At 40.1% G+C, this 12,517-nt stretch overlaps 1 pseudogene; it reads left to right on the top strand.

Annotated features, from left to right (window-relative positions):
- Nucleotides 1–10,191: 10,191 nt before the first annotated feature.
- LOC142461244 (polypyrimidine tract-binding protein 1 pseudogene) lies at nucleotides 10,192–12,277 on the top strand (annotated as a pseudogene).
- Nucleotides 12,278–12,517: the final 240 nt, after the last annotated feature.

Here is a 12,517-nt window from a genome sequence, read left to right as displayed (position 1 = left end):
TGCTTCTATCCTTTAGAAACCAAGAGAATTCCATACTGTTAAACTTTTCTGAGTAATTTTAGCAAATGATAGTCAAAACTCAGGTGATTAATGTAATTAATATGCCAGTAAATTTGAGCTATCTAAACTAACTTTTTTGTGTTACTCTCCAAAAGTTGTTTATGATATTTTCTTCCAAATATGTGACATGAGATCTTTCTAGTGGAATCAACAAAAGCAGGCAGCTTGACTTTACCCTTCCTTCACATACCTCCCTCCACAGCATGCAATCCCCTGGCACCTCTGTTCACCTCTTTTGATGTTGATAAAGCTCTTTGCCTTTCTTCTGCTGAATTTGGTTTTGTCTATGTCTGCTTCATGTTTGTAGTATTTGCTGTCCCATTGGTGATAGCATAGATAATAAGCTAGTCTGAAAATCTCACCATCTGGTTCCAGTCAGGTGGAATAGGACAACGAATGAGTTCTCGGCAGGGGGTCAATCAACTCAGAAGCTGGTTGATTTTGTCTGTTTTTTGTCGTGAGGTTTCCTCAAATTCAGTTACTTATTGCTGGACTACCTGGACTACGGGGTTGCCAGTGAATAGTCTGGTGGCTACTGGATTGATATTTTAGTTTATGAATTTATCCATAAGATGATGAAAACTTGAATTTAACATACATTTTGTTTTTTATGAATGATGCTGACAGAACTGTTCCTATGCAGTGTATTTTGTGGAATGCTTTCATTTTCCTTGGGTACATACTCAGGAATCGAATTGCTGGATCATAGGTAACTGTATGTTTTATGGTTACACAAAATATCAGACTGTTTTTCAAAGTCACTGCCCTATTGTCCATTCCCACCTCCAGTGAATGATGATATTTACTCATCTACATGTTTGCCAAGTTATTATTTACAATTTGTATTATGAAATTCCAATGAGAAGGAAGAAGCATTTTCTTGTGGTTTGAATTATAAATGAAAGAGATTCTGGAAATTTCCTCCCATACTAAGTTTAATTCTGAATCCATTATTTTTTCTGTCTTTTTCCCAAATGGAAACAGGGTTATGTCTTAGAAATGCATTGAAATGCATCAATAGCATGCTAGCCAATCCTAAATGCCAGAGCATGACACTGGCCCTACAAGCTGCTTAGACCAGTGCTCTATAAGACAAACTAAAACCAATAGGTGAAAAGCCCTACAGAGTTTTGAACTTGCCCCAGAACTCTTTGAATGTTTTCTGTTTTGTGTGAAATTGTTTTAGATAATTGTCATTGACTTCTGATTTCTATATTTTCATGTGTATTTACAAAAAAATATATGTTTGCTTCTGGATCACTAATAAACATACACACACAATTGATCACATGTCCAAAGTTCATGAAAAAATGGAATTGAAATATTCTGGCATTTTTCCAAGAACATTTGAAGCCCTTTAGTATGTGTGTGTGTGTATGTGTGTATACATATAGCTCCATATATGTGTAGCTATCTACTCATATCTCAAGTGCTCTGATGTTTAAATACTTGATTGCTAACCCCAAATTCAGCATCTCAGTGGGAGAAACATTCTGTTGATTTGCTCCTGCAAGTATTTCAGTCTAGGACAATTTATAGAGCAGTTCTACCCAGTCCTATGTCTTCACAGGTGCACACACACACACAAACACACACACACACATCTTTATATCTATCTATCCATCTATCTATCATCTATCTATCTATGTACCTGTTTACATATCCCCCAAAGCCAGTACATTGAGTTAATTCCAGTTCACAGAATAAACTTGCTCAGTAGGGTTTATGAGACTCTAAGCAGATAACTCCATGTTTCTCCCACAAAGATGAAGAGGTTGAATTGTTACTCTTGTGGAAATCAGTTCAATGCATAAAAAGCGCTAAAGAATGTATACATTTCTAGAGATTTTTTAATCAGCCCATAATTTAGAATATTTTTCCTCGAAGAAACCGTCGAGCAATTGTTAAATTGTAAAGCTGTAACTCAAAGGAAAATAATTTATATGTACAAATATATGTGTGAATGTGTTCATATACAAAAACACAAAAATGGGCATGCATTCCTATATGTAGCTGTGTCCTAATACCTAGCTATTAGAGGTCCTGTTGGTGTTGTGCCTCTGGTCCTGGGCTGAGAACAACAACATCTGTATTTCAAACTGCCAGGCATTTACCGAAAGAAGATGAGGCTATCTTCTCTCGTAAAGAGTCACTTCCTCAGAAATCCTATGAAAGTCAGCTATGAGCCAGAATCAACTGTACAGAGAGCAGTTAGTTTGAGTCTCTTCAGAGCTATCTATGAATTGAAAGATGCTGGTGGGAAAATGTCAATTCAAGATGTTAAAACAATTAAGGTAGAAACATAAAAAGAAGAAAACACATAAAAATCCTTTAAAAATGGAAAATTTTGAATACTTAGTATGTAAATAAAAACATATATTGTTCACCTAAGTTTTAGTCAGTATAGATCATTTGACATATTCCATTAGTCTGTTTTCTCTCTCAGTTGCTCTTCACTACCTTGGGATATATCAATGTGGACAACAATGTTAGCAAAAAAATGTAATGTGTACTAAATATGAATATATTTTGTGGTGGAAAATCTGAAGTATGGAACTTTTATTGTAATGATTTTACCGGTCAATTCAGTTTCTATGTATTTTACACATTGAAAAAATATGATAATTTGAAATTTAACTATTCAACTAAATTAATGGAGCGATGAGCTTAAAAAGATATAGTCTTTAAACTTTACTGAAGATTCAGGAACATGGATACTTAGTAATTCCATTGCAGACAGTGTGTTATTTTAAACTGTTGTCTCCTGGATAAGATATTGCAAATGAAGTAGATGTGACCCTTTCAATGACACACTTAAATATAATTTCCAAGATCACTGAGAATAATTGACTTCTTGAATTACAATAACATCAAGTGATTTAAAGGAAAACTCCAAAGTATGAGGACAAATTCTAACTACATTTAAATTTATCAAGCTATTATATACCCACCCACATTTTAAGTTATTCTTCCATCTATTGATTTTGTTCATTAGTATTTATCATAGTTGTCAACACCTATACCATTAGACAACATTGCGATAAATGGAGAAAGGATTAAAGTTGTCAAGAATTTGATTTTACTTAGATGGACAATCATGCTCATGGAAGCAGCAATAAAGAAGTCAAATGAAAGATTTTATTTGCAAATCATATGCAAAACAAATTTCTTTAAAGTGTCCAAGAGTAGAGATGTCACTTTGAACATAAAGATATGCCTACCTAAGTCATTGTGTTTTCAAACACTTCATATACATGTGAAAGAAAGACAATGAACAAAGAAGTTGGGAAAAGTATTGATACAACTGAATTATAGGATTGGTGAAAAACACTAAAAGTACCTTCTTTATTTTTCCAAAAGAACCGAGTAATTTGTCATGCACTTGCTGATGAAGATTAAGGATTTATTCTTCAGAGTGGACTGCAACTCAATGTAAAGAAAACCCAAATCTTCACAACTCAAATAGATGATAACACCATGGCAAATGGAGATCAAAAGATGTGTTGCGTTAGGTAAATCTGCTGCACAAGAACTCTGTCGATTATAGAAGTGCAGGGATATTACTTTGTGGATTAAGGTTTACCTGCTCTAAGCAACGGCATTCTCCATTGCATTGCACACCTGTGCACGGTGGACATTGCAGAAGAATTGCTGCCTTGGAATTGTGGTGCTGGAGACGAAAACTGACAGTACTAGGACAAACAGACCTGTATTGAAGTAAGGCCAGAGTGTTCCTTAGAGACAAGGATGGCAAGACTTTGTCGTGCATATTTTGAACATATTGTCAGAACAGCCCAGTCCCTGGAGAAGGACATCATATTTGGTAAGGTGGAAAAGTGGCAAAAAATAGGAAGACCCTCCACATGATGGACAGACACACTGGTCATATCAATGCTTTCCGACACAGGAACAATTGTGAGGATGACGTAGGCCCATTCAGTGCTTCATTCTGTTGTACACAGGGACACTATGGGTTAGAACCGACTTCATTTCATCTAACAACAACCACTTCTGCCCACAAACTCTTTCTCAGAATCACCTACACTTGCTGCATGTGAAGCTTTGGAATCATTGGAGAGGATTCGAGTCTTTTCAAAAGGTAATATAAGGCTAAACAAGAACTTACTTACGAATACTTAGACACAATTGGGATTGGAGCTCATTGATCACATGAAGCCTGCCTGTATGTCTGTTTAACATGGTAACTCTCTGAGTCTCCAAATCCTTTTCATACTTTGTAAGTGTCTTTTTAAAAATAATGCTGGCATTATTTTTTCTGTGCTACAGTCTGTCCAGTTGCTTTATTCATATCTCCATGAGTCTGTTCGACAGTTTCCTCACTCATATCCTCTATATCTGATGAATGAGTGGGCACTGATGATTTTTACCCCAAAATATATGGTCTCTTATTTGTATTCACATATTATTTTGTTCAGCCTAACAATGGCTAAGTATCAAACTTGATATCTTTCCAAGGCATGCTAGCTAGTAGAGCAAAAAATAACAGTTATGAAGCAAACTTGATGACCTGATTCCTTCCTTGAAACTGTGCCTTTTATTCACCTTTAACGCCACATAGAGGGCAATAATCTTTCAGGAGTATCTTGTCTTACATCACATGGACTCCTTTCATCTTCTCATCCCACTACGCACGTGTTTCTCCTCGTCCACATCTGTAACCTAGATACTGGCTCTCATTGCCTTTTTCCTTCTGCCTCAGAACCTTTGTCTGGGCTCGGACTACCTTCAGCTTTCTCTACACTTCTATAGGTTTATTATTTTAATCCCAGTGTAATGCCAATTACTTAAGGAAGGCTTAGGACTAGGCAGGCTCTCCTCAAAGCACTCACATTCCACATGGCAATTTTCTTACATGTTAGGCTATCTTATTATATAAAACATATATACATTTGGGATTTTTTCTTGTAAGTGAAAATTTCCCATTTTGTCTATAGGTTTTAATACAGTGGTTGTCCTGTGACAATTGCTTAATGAAAGTTTTAATTCATGAAGGTGAGTGGAAAGATTATTGCTTCATTTATTTTAAATAGTTGGTACTTGATAAATTATACGTAATTTAATATCTTAACAGTGATTTGGGAATAACAATAAGGATAACATGACATTTTTCCCTTGGAACTATTATTTTGTAAAGAAGGCAAGTTCAAAAATAATGGCTATACTAACACAATGATAATGGAGGGGAGCTTTAAGTGGTGCATGATAGCTCTCAGGGGCCATGAGTGAAGTAAAAACGACTTCTCAAAACTTTCTACAGTTTACCTTGTAGGTGTACAATCGCACTATTAAAGCGTGCTTATTTTTAGCTATATGAAAAGCAGCGACTTTATCCTTTTTTAGAGTTTTCATTCAGAAATCCCCATGACACTAAGAAAAATTTAACTTGACTAAATGAGAAAAGAACTAGCTAAAATCATGCCATAATTTTATTTAGATAAATACATGCAAGTGTAAAATGATCCAAATCAACCAACAAAACAACAATAGTATTATTAAAAGATTAATAATAAAATAAATTTAAAAACACCACTGCCAGGCAAGGATTATAAAAATAAATTGCATTCACTTCATAAATCATAAGATTTAATTCCTATAGATAATTGTTCCTGTCCTATAACAAATATTGCAGATGTGTTCTTGAAAAAATGATGTCCGTTGTAGAAATTTTGGAAAAAGTCCTCAAACACCCAATTATGCAAGAGTTAGAGTGCATGTAAGGAATACCCACTGTTTTAAAGGGGAATGTGGAATTTATAAATTTTCCACAAAGGAAATTCTGTCTAAAAGATTTAATGGGACTGGGATTTGAACAAAAGATATTTGCTCTGTTTCTTTTTTCTATTTCTGACACCAATTTTGTCAACACCAATTAATTATTAAGTGCTACGGTGGTCTGAAATCCCAGCATAAACATTTTCCTCACACCCTTTGGATGCACCTGATATACAGACTAAGTAGAAATGCATGTAGCTCTGGGCCCGCTGCCAGAGGTTTATCCATCCCTGTCATTTTCATAATACTTGGAGAAGTTGTACAATTAAATATAGAGTTTATCTACTTTAGAATATCTATGTCCTGGTTCTAGAGTAAACTAATTAAAAAATGACATACTACAGCATATAATTGTAGGCAATTCATTTATTTTGTTTTCATTTGAGTAAAATAATTTTGCTAAATGCCCTAAAGGATGATATTCAGCACTGTTAAGTAATATCTCTGTCCCCAAAGTAATATAATATATAATTGGAAAGCCCTTGGCATTATTTTACAGTGCCTGGTCAGCATAATTGGTTTGAAGTACATTAAAACATGTTGAATAGTTTAGAATCAAGCTATAATTTGCCACCAATTTATGCCTTGTTGAGACTATTTTACTGGGAATATAATGAACACACTGAAAGCCTATGAAATTAAGTTATCCATTTAAAATTAATATTTAAGAAATAATTCATAATTTTACAAAAAACTTACAAAATTCCTTATTACCATAGCTAGTCTCTTTTTTAAGTGTATTTTCAAATGAAATTTTTTGTTAGTGTTTAAACATATGTTTGCATTTGGGATTCCATATGCATCTGAGTTTGAATATGATATCATAAAATCAGTAGCAAACAAGTTAATTCTGACTCAGGGTGACCACACATGTGTCGTTGTGCTACAGGAGAACCATGTTCAAAAGGATTTTAGGGACTTATATTTTGGAAGTTGATTAACAGGCATTTTTCATAAGGCATCCTCTTCTGTTTTGAATGCTAATTCAAGCATGTTAATCATTTCCTCCACCCAAGGACTCCATAAAAATAAGAATATTTTCAGGATAAGAGATTCTACCTATTAAATACAGATGCACTTTTATCTATGTGTTGAATTATGATGATCACCCATTCACCAATATGAAAACATCTTGCTTTTGCAAATTTTGTCTCCTGAGTTTTGAAAGCAAATAACTGAATGACCTGAAATCACTCATTCGACGTCTCGTGTGCATTTCTTATGCTCCAAAACGTGTGCTACTTGTAAATATTTTCAGAAATTCTTTGTAGATTTTATTGCAGAATGTGGATTCTATGAGTCATCTAATAACTCTGAACTAAAGACAGAAACAATTTGGAACTCATGAAAGCGGCAACAAGATTGTAAAAAGTTACAGCTCCTGTTGACAACAACAGAGTAAGGCGAGAGTCAGGGTGGGGAAGGAACAAGTGGAAATGAAGAAATTCTAAAGCAAACAAAAGGTCACGTGTAGTCAACATCTGTTTTAGGCACGACAATTTCTATCCAAGTCACAGTGACCCCACAGATGCAGAGTAGAAAGCAGATCCTGAGGGTTTTCATGGCTCCTCCGTCTAGGTGCAGGTCACATAGCCAGTTCACCCGTACGTACACCACGAGGTGTCTGGGGACGGCTCTTTTGGGGGATAATAGTCCAGTGCAAATGCTAAATACCAAACTTACTGCCATTGAATCTATTCTGACGCATAGTGACCCTAAGGCACAGGGTACATCTGTGTCTGGAATTTTAAGGATGTAAATCTTTAGGCCAGCAGAAAAACTCTGCTTGCTCCCCAGGAGCAGATAGTGTGTTTGTTCTGCTGATCTTACGGTAAGCAGCCCAACTGATAAGCCCCCCACCTTCAGGGCTCCCTTATACCCCAAAATGGACCATATCAGTCATTCACACTTAGATGTTAAATATGATAATAAACAATGTTTGCCTTCATGATAGCTATGCATGTAAAGTTCTAAACTGATATTTCAGTTATTAGCACAAATTAGTAATAAACAGCTCTTCTACTTACTTGCCTTTATATATCTTAATTCTTTCTGCTGAAAACACTATTTTATTTGGAATTATTTTAGTCTCAAGTTATAGGGACTAATTATTTTATCACAATTTTAATAAATGAAGGCCAAGTTTTAGATTGCCTTTATTTTCCCTCTATGATATATTATTAACTTTCAATAGTATATATGAAAATAATCTACTTATTTGCAAAAACATTTCATTTGGAATTTCTGGTTCTGTGGCCTTTTATTCATTATCAGCTAGCAACAGTTTAATCATATTACTTCGCCTATGTAGTTGTAAATTCAATTGATCTTTCTTCCCTTTTCTACCTATTTTTTTAACTCTTTGATTTTCCTTTGGATTTGTTTTTCTTTTGGGATTTAAATTCTGTCAGCATCTGTAAGGATTTCAATAAAGATATGTATAGGGGACCAATGCACTTGGATGCATTGGTGCTGGCAGAGAATGATGGATATACCATGGACTTTCAAAAAGGTAAACAAATCTGTCATGGAAGAAGCAGAGCCAGAATACTTCTTAGAGGCAAAAATGGCAAGACTTCGCATTACCGTGCCTTGGACAAGTTGTCCGGAGTGACCTGTCTCTGCAGAAGGATTTCATGCTTGGTAAAGTGAAGGGGCAGCGAACATGAGAAAGGCCATCAATGAGGCAGTTTGGCACAGTGGCTGCAACAATGAGATCAATCATAAGAACAATTGTGAGGATAGTGCTGGACCAGGCTGTTTCCCTCTGTATGTACGCTCACTAATGAGCTGAAATCAATTCACAGCAGTGAGCTTTATTGGTACTTTAGCACAATCAAGCATAAGAAATCAAAAGAGCATCATTTTTCCTAACACAAAGTCAGACGGTAGGAGAGGATACGAAAGAAAGATGAGCGGAAACAGGAGCCACAGGGAGAAATGGGGGCAGTGTGAATACATTATAGGAATTGTAATCGATGGCTTAAAACAATATTTATATGAATTGTTGAATGTAAAACTGATTTTAATATAAATGCTCATCAAAATAAATATGAGAAGTTTTTTTTTAATTAAATGCTATTTTAATAAAAAGAGCAGAAAGATGTTCATTTGTGTTTTATTGACTATTCAAAGAAATTTAACTGTGTGGGTCACAATGAACTATGGATGACTTTGAGAAGAATGGGACTCTGCCACCTTTACTTGTGCACATGCAGGACGTGCACATGTATCAAGAGGAAGTTTTGTGAATAGAACAAAGGGATAGAGCAGGGCTCAGAATCACGACAAGTATGTATCCAGGTGGTATCCTCCCACCACACTTGTTCACCTTTATGCTTAGATCATTGGAGAAGCTGGATTAAATGAAGAAGAATATGGCATACAAATTAATAAGGCTTATTAATAACCTGCGGTATGCAGATGACACAACCTTGCTTGCTGAGAGTGAGGAGGACTTGAAGACTTGTTGATGAAGACCACGAATTTCAGCCTTTATTGTGGATTATGACTCAATTTAAACAACAAAACCTAATTCAGTGCCATCAAGGAGATGCTGATTCATAGCAACCCTTTAGGACAGGGTAGAACTGCCTCTGTGAGTTTCTGAGACTCTAACACATTACTGGGGTACAAAATCCAGTCATTCTCCAGAGGTGGGATGGTAGCTTCAAAATCCTCCCCATAAGGTTAGCAGCGCAGTGCGTAACAATTACTCCACCGGTCTCCTTTGGGCCCAATTTTAAAGAAGACCCAAACCCTCACGACTGTACCAATAGGTAACATCATCTTAAATGGAGAGAAAGTTCAAGTTGTCAAGGATTTTGTCTTGCTTGGATCTGCAATCAATGCTCACTGAAGCAGCAATCTAGAGAGCAAAGGATATGTTGCCTTAGGTAAACCTGCTGCATGTGACCTTTTTGAAGTATTGAATAGCAAGGATTTTACTTTGAGGACTAAGGTCCTCTGACCCAAGCCATTACATTTTTCATTGCCTCGTATGCTTGTGAAAGCTGGGCATTGAATAAGAAAGAATAAAAAGCAGTGCATTTGAATTCTGGTGCTGGAGAAGAATATTGGCAATACCATGGACTGTGAAAGGGATAAACCGATCTGTCGTGGGAGAAGTATGGCCAGAGTGCTCTTCGGAGGTAAGGATGGCAAGACTTTGTCTTTCATACTTTGGACATACTGGATCAGTCCTTGGAGAAAGAGATCATGCTTGGCAAAGTTGAAGGGCCGCAGAGGAGAAGAAGGCCCTCAACTCGATGGATTGACACAGAGGCTGTGACAGTGAGCCTGGCATTTGCCGAGTTGTAAGAATGACACAGGATTCCGGCGCCTCCCCTCAGTCCCCAGCGGGTCTCCTGTGTGTGCAATGGACGGCATTGTTCCAGACATAGCAGTTGGTACAAAGCGGGGATCTGAAGAGCTCTTCTCTGCCTGCGTCACCAACGGGCCTTTTATCATGAGCAGCAACTCTGCGTCTGCAGCCAATGGGAACGACACCAAGAAGTTCAAAGGTGACAGCCGGAGCTCAGGTGCCCCTTCTCGAGTTGTACATGTCCGCAAGCTGCCAGGCGATGTCACCGAGGGGGAGGTCATCTCCCTGGGGCTGCCCTTCGGGAAGGTGACCAACCTGCTGATGCTGAAGGGAAAGAACCAGGCCTTCATCGAGATGAACACGGAGGAGGCGGCCAACACCATGGTGAATTACTACACCTCCGTGGCTGCCATGCTGCGTGGGCAGCCCATCTACATCCAGTTCTCCAACCACAAGGAGCTCAAGATAGACGGCTTGCCCAACCAGGCGCGTGCCCAGGCCGCCTTGCAGGCAGTCAACTCAGTGCAGTCCGGGAGCCTGGCACTGGCCGCCTTTGCCGCCTCGGTGGACGCAGGAATGGCTGTGGCGGGCCAGAGCCCGGTGCTGCGGGTCATCGTGGAGAACCTGTTCTATTCGGTGACCCTGGATGTGCTGCACCAGATCTTCTCCAAGTTTGGCACGGTGCTCAAAATCATCACCTTCACCAAGAACAACCAGTTCCAGGCGCTTCTGCAGTATGCCGAGCCTGTCAGCGCCCAGCACGCTAAGCTGTCCCTGGACGGCCAGAACATCTACAACGCCTGCTGCACGCTGCACATTGACTTCTCCAAGCTCACCAGCCTCAACGTCAAGTACAACAACGACAAGAGCCGAGACTACACTCGGCCCGACCTGCCCTCAGGGGACAGCCAGCCGTCTCTGGACCAGACCATGGCTGCGGCCTTTGGTGCACCTGGCATAATCTCAGTTTCGCCATATGCAGGAGCTGGTTTCCCTCCCACCTTCGCCATTCCACAGGCCGCAGGCCTCTCCGTTCCTAATGTCCACGGGGCTCTGGCCCCCCTGGCCATTCCCTCCGCTGCGGCGGCGGCTGCGGCAGCAGGCCGCATGGCCATCTCAGGCCTAGCAGGAGCCCGCAACACAGTCCTGCTCGTTAGCAACCTGAACCCAGAGAGAGTCACGCCCCAAAGGCTCTTTATTCTCTTCGGCGTGTACGGGGACGTGCAGCGCGCTAAGGTCTTGTTCAACAAGAAGGAAAATGCCCTGGTGCAGATGGCCGATGGCAGCCAGGCTCAGTTTGCCATGAGCCACCTGAATGGGCACATGCTGCACGGGAAGCCTGTGTGCATCACACTGTCCAAGCACCAGAACGTGCAGCTGCCCCGAGAGGGGCAGGAGAACCAGTGCCTGACCAAGGACTACGGCAACTCGCCACTGCACCGCTTCAAGACGCCCGGCTCCAAGAACTTCCAGAACATCTTCCCACCCTCGGCCACTCTTCACCTCTCCAGCATCCCGCTGTCCATCTCAGAGGACGCCCTCAAGATCCTCTTCTCCAGCAATGGTGGCTTGGTCAAGGACTTCAAGTTCTTCCAGAAGGACCGCAAGATGGCTCTGATCCAGATGGGCTCCGTGGAGGAGGCCATCCAGGCGCTGATCGAGCTGCACAACCATGACCTGGGCGAGAACCACCACCTACGGGTCTCCTTCTCCAAGTCCACCATCTGGGGCCTCCACCGGGTGACCACTTACATCATTCCAGAGAATTGCCACTTTAACGCAGCTGAAGTGACCTTACCACCAGAGATTTTATTTTTTTAAAAGAGAAATCAGTTTACCTGTTTTTAAAAAAATTAAATCTAGCCCTCTGTCTAACCTTGTGGTGGTGGGCGTCCCACAGCTCGGCCACGCCCCTCAGGTTTCACAGCGATGCCTCTGGAGCCCGGCCACCCCAGTCCCACCCCTCCCCACACGGGACCGGGCTCCTCCACGCTGGTTCCTCGTGCCTTAACCCACGGCCACCCGGCTGGCTGGGGTGGGCCTCGGGCTCCACCTCCATCATGTACTGACTGACGCCTTGGGGGTTGGGCAGCGGCCCACCTGCCCCATCAATCAAGTCGCGTGATTGGCCCCCACCTCTACTCCCGTCAGCAGGGCGCCCCCTCCCAACATCCCCAAACCAGGCGGTGCAGGATGCTCTCTTTTGTATTATATTCGCAGACAGCTGTGCCTAGCAATACTTCAGGTGACCAAATATTCTACTCTCATTTATATGCAAAGGACCTAGTTTTACGTAAATTTTTATAGCAAGATAAAGATGACATCCATATATGTAAGCTT

The sequence above is a fragment of the Tenrec ecaudatus genome, chromosome 11, assembly GCF_050624435.1.
Source record: "Tenrec ecaudatus isolate mTenEca1 chromosome 11, mTenEca1.hap1, whole genome shotgun sequence".
Lineage (NCBI taxonomy): Eukaryota > Metazoa > Chordata > Mammalia > Afrosoricida > Tenrecidae > Tenrec > Tenrec ecaudatus.
The sequence above is the reverse complement of the archived record's forward strand: the minus strand, read 5'-3'. Positions and strand labels throughout refer to the sequence as shown.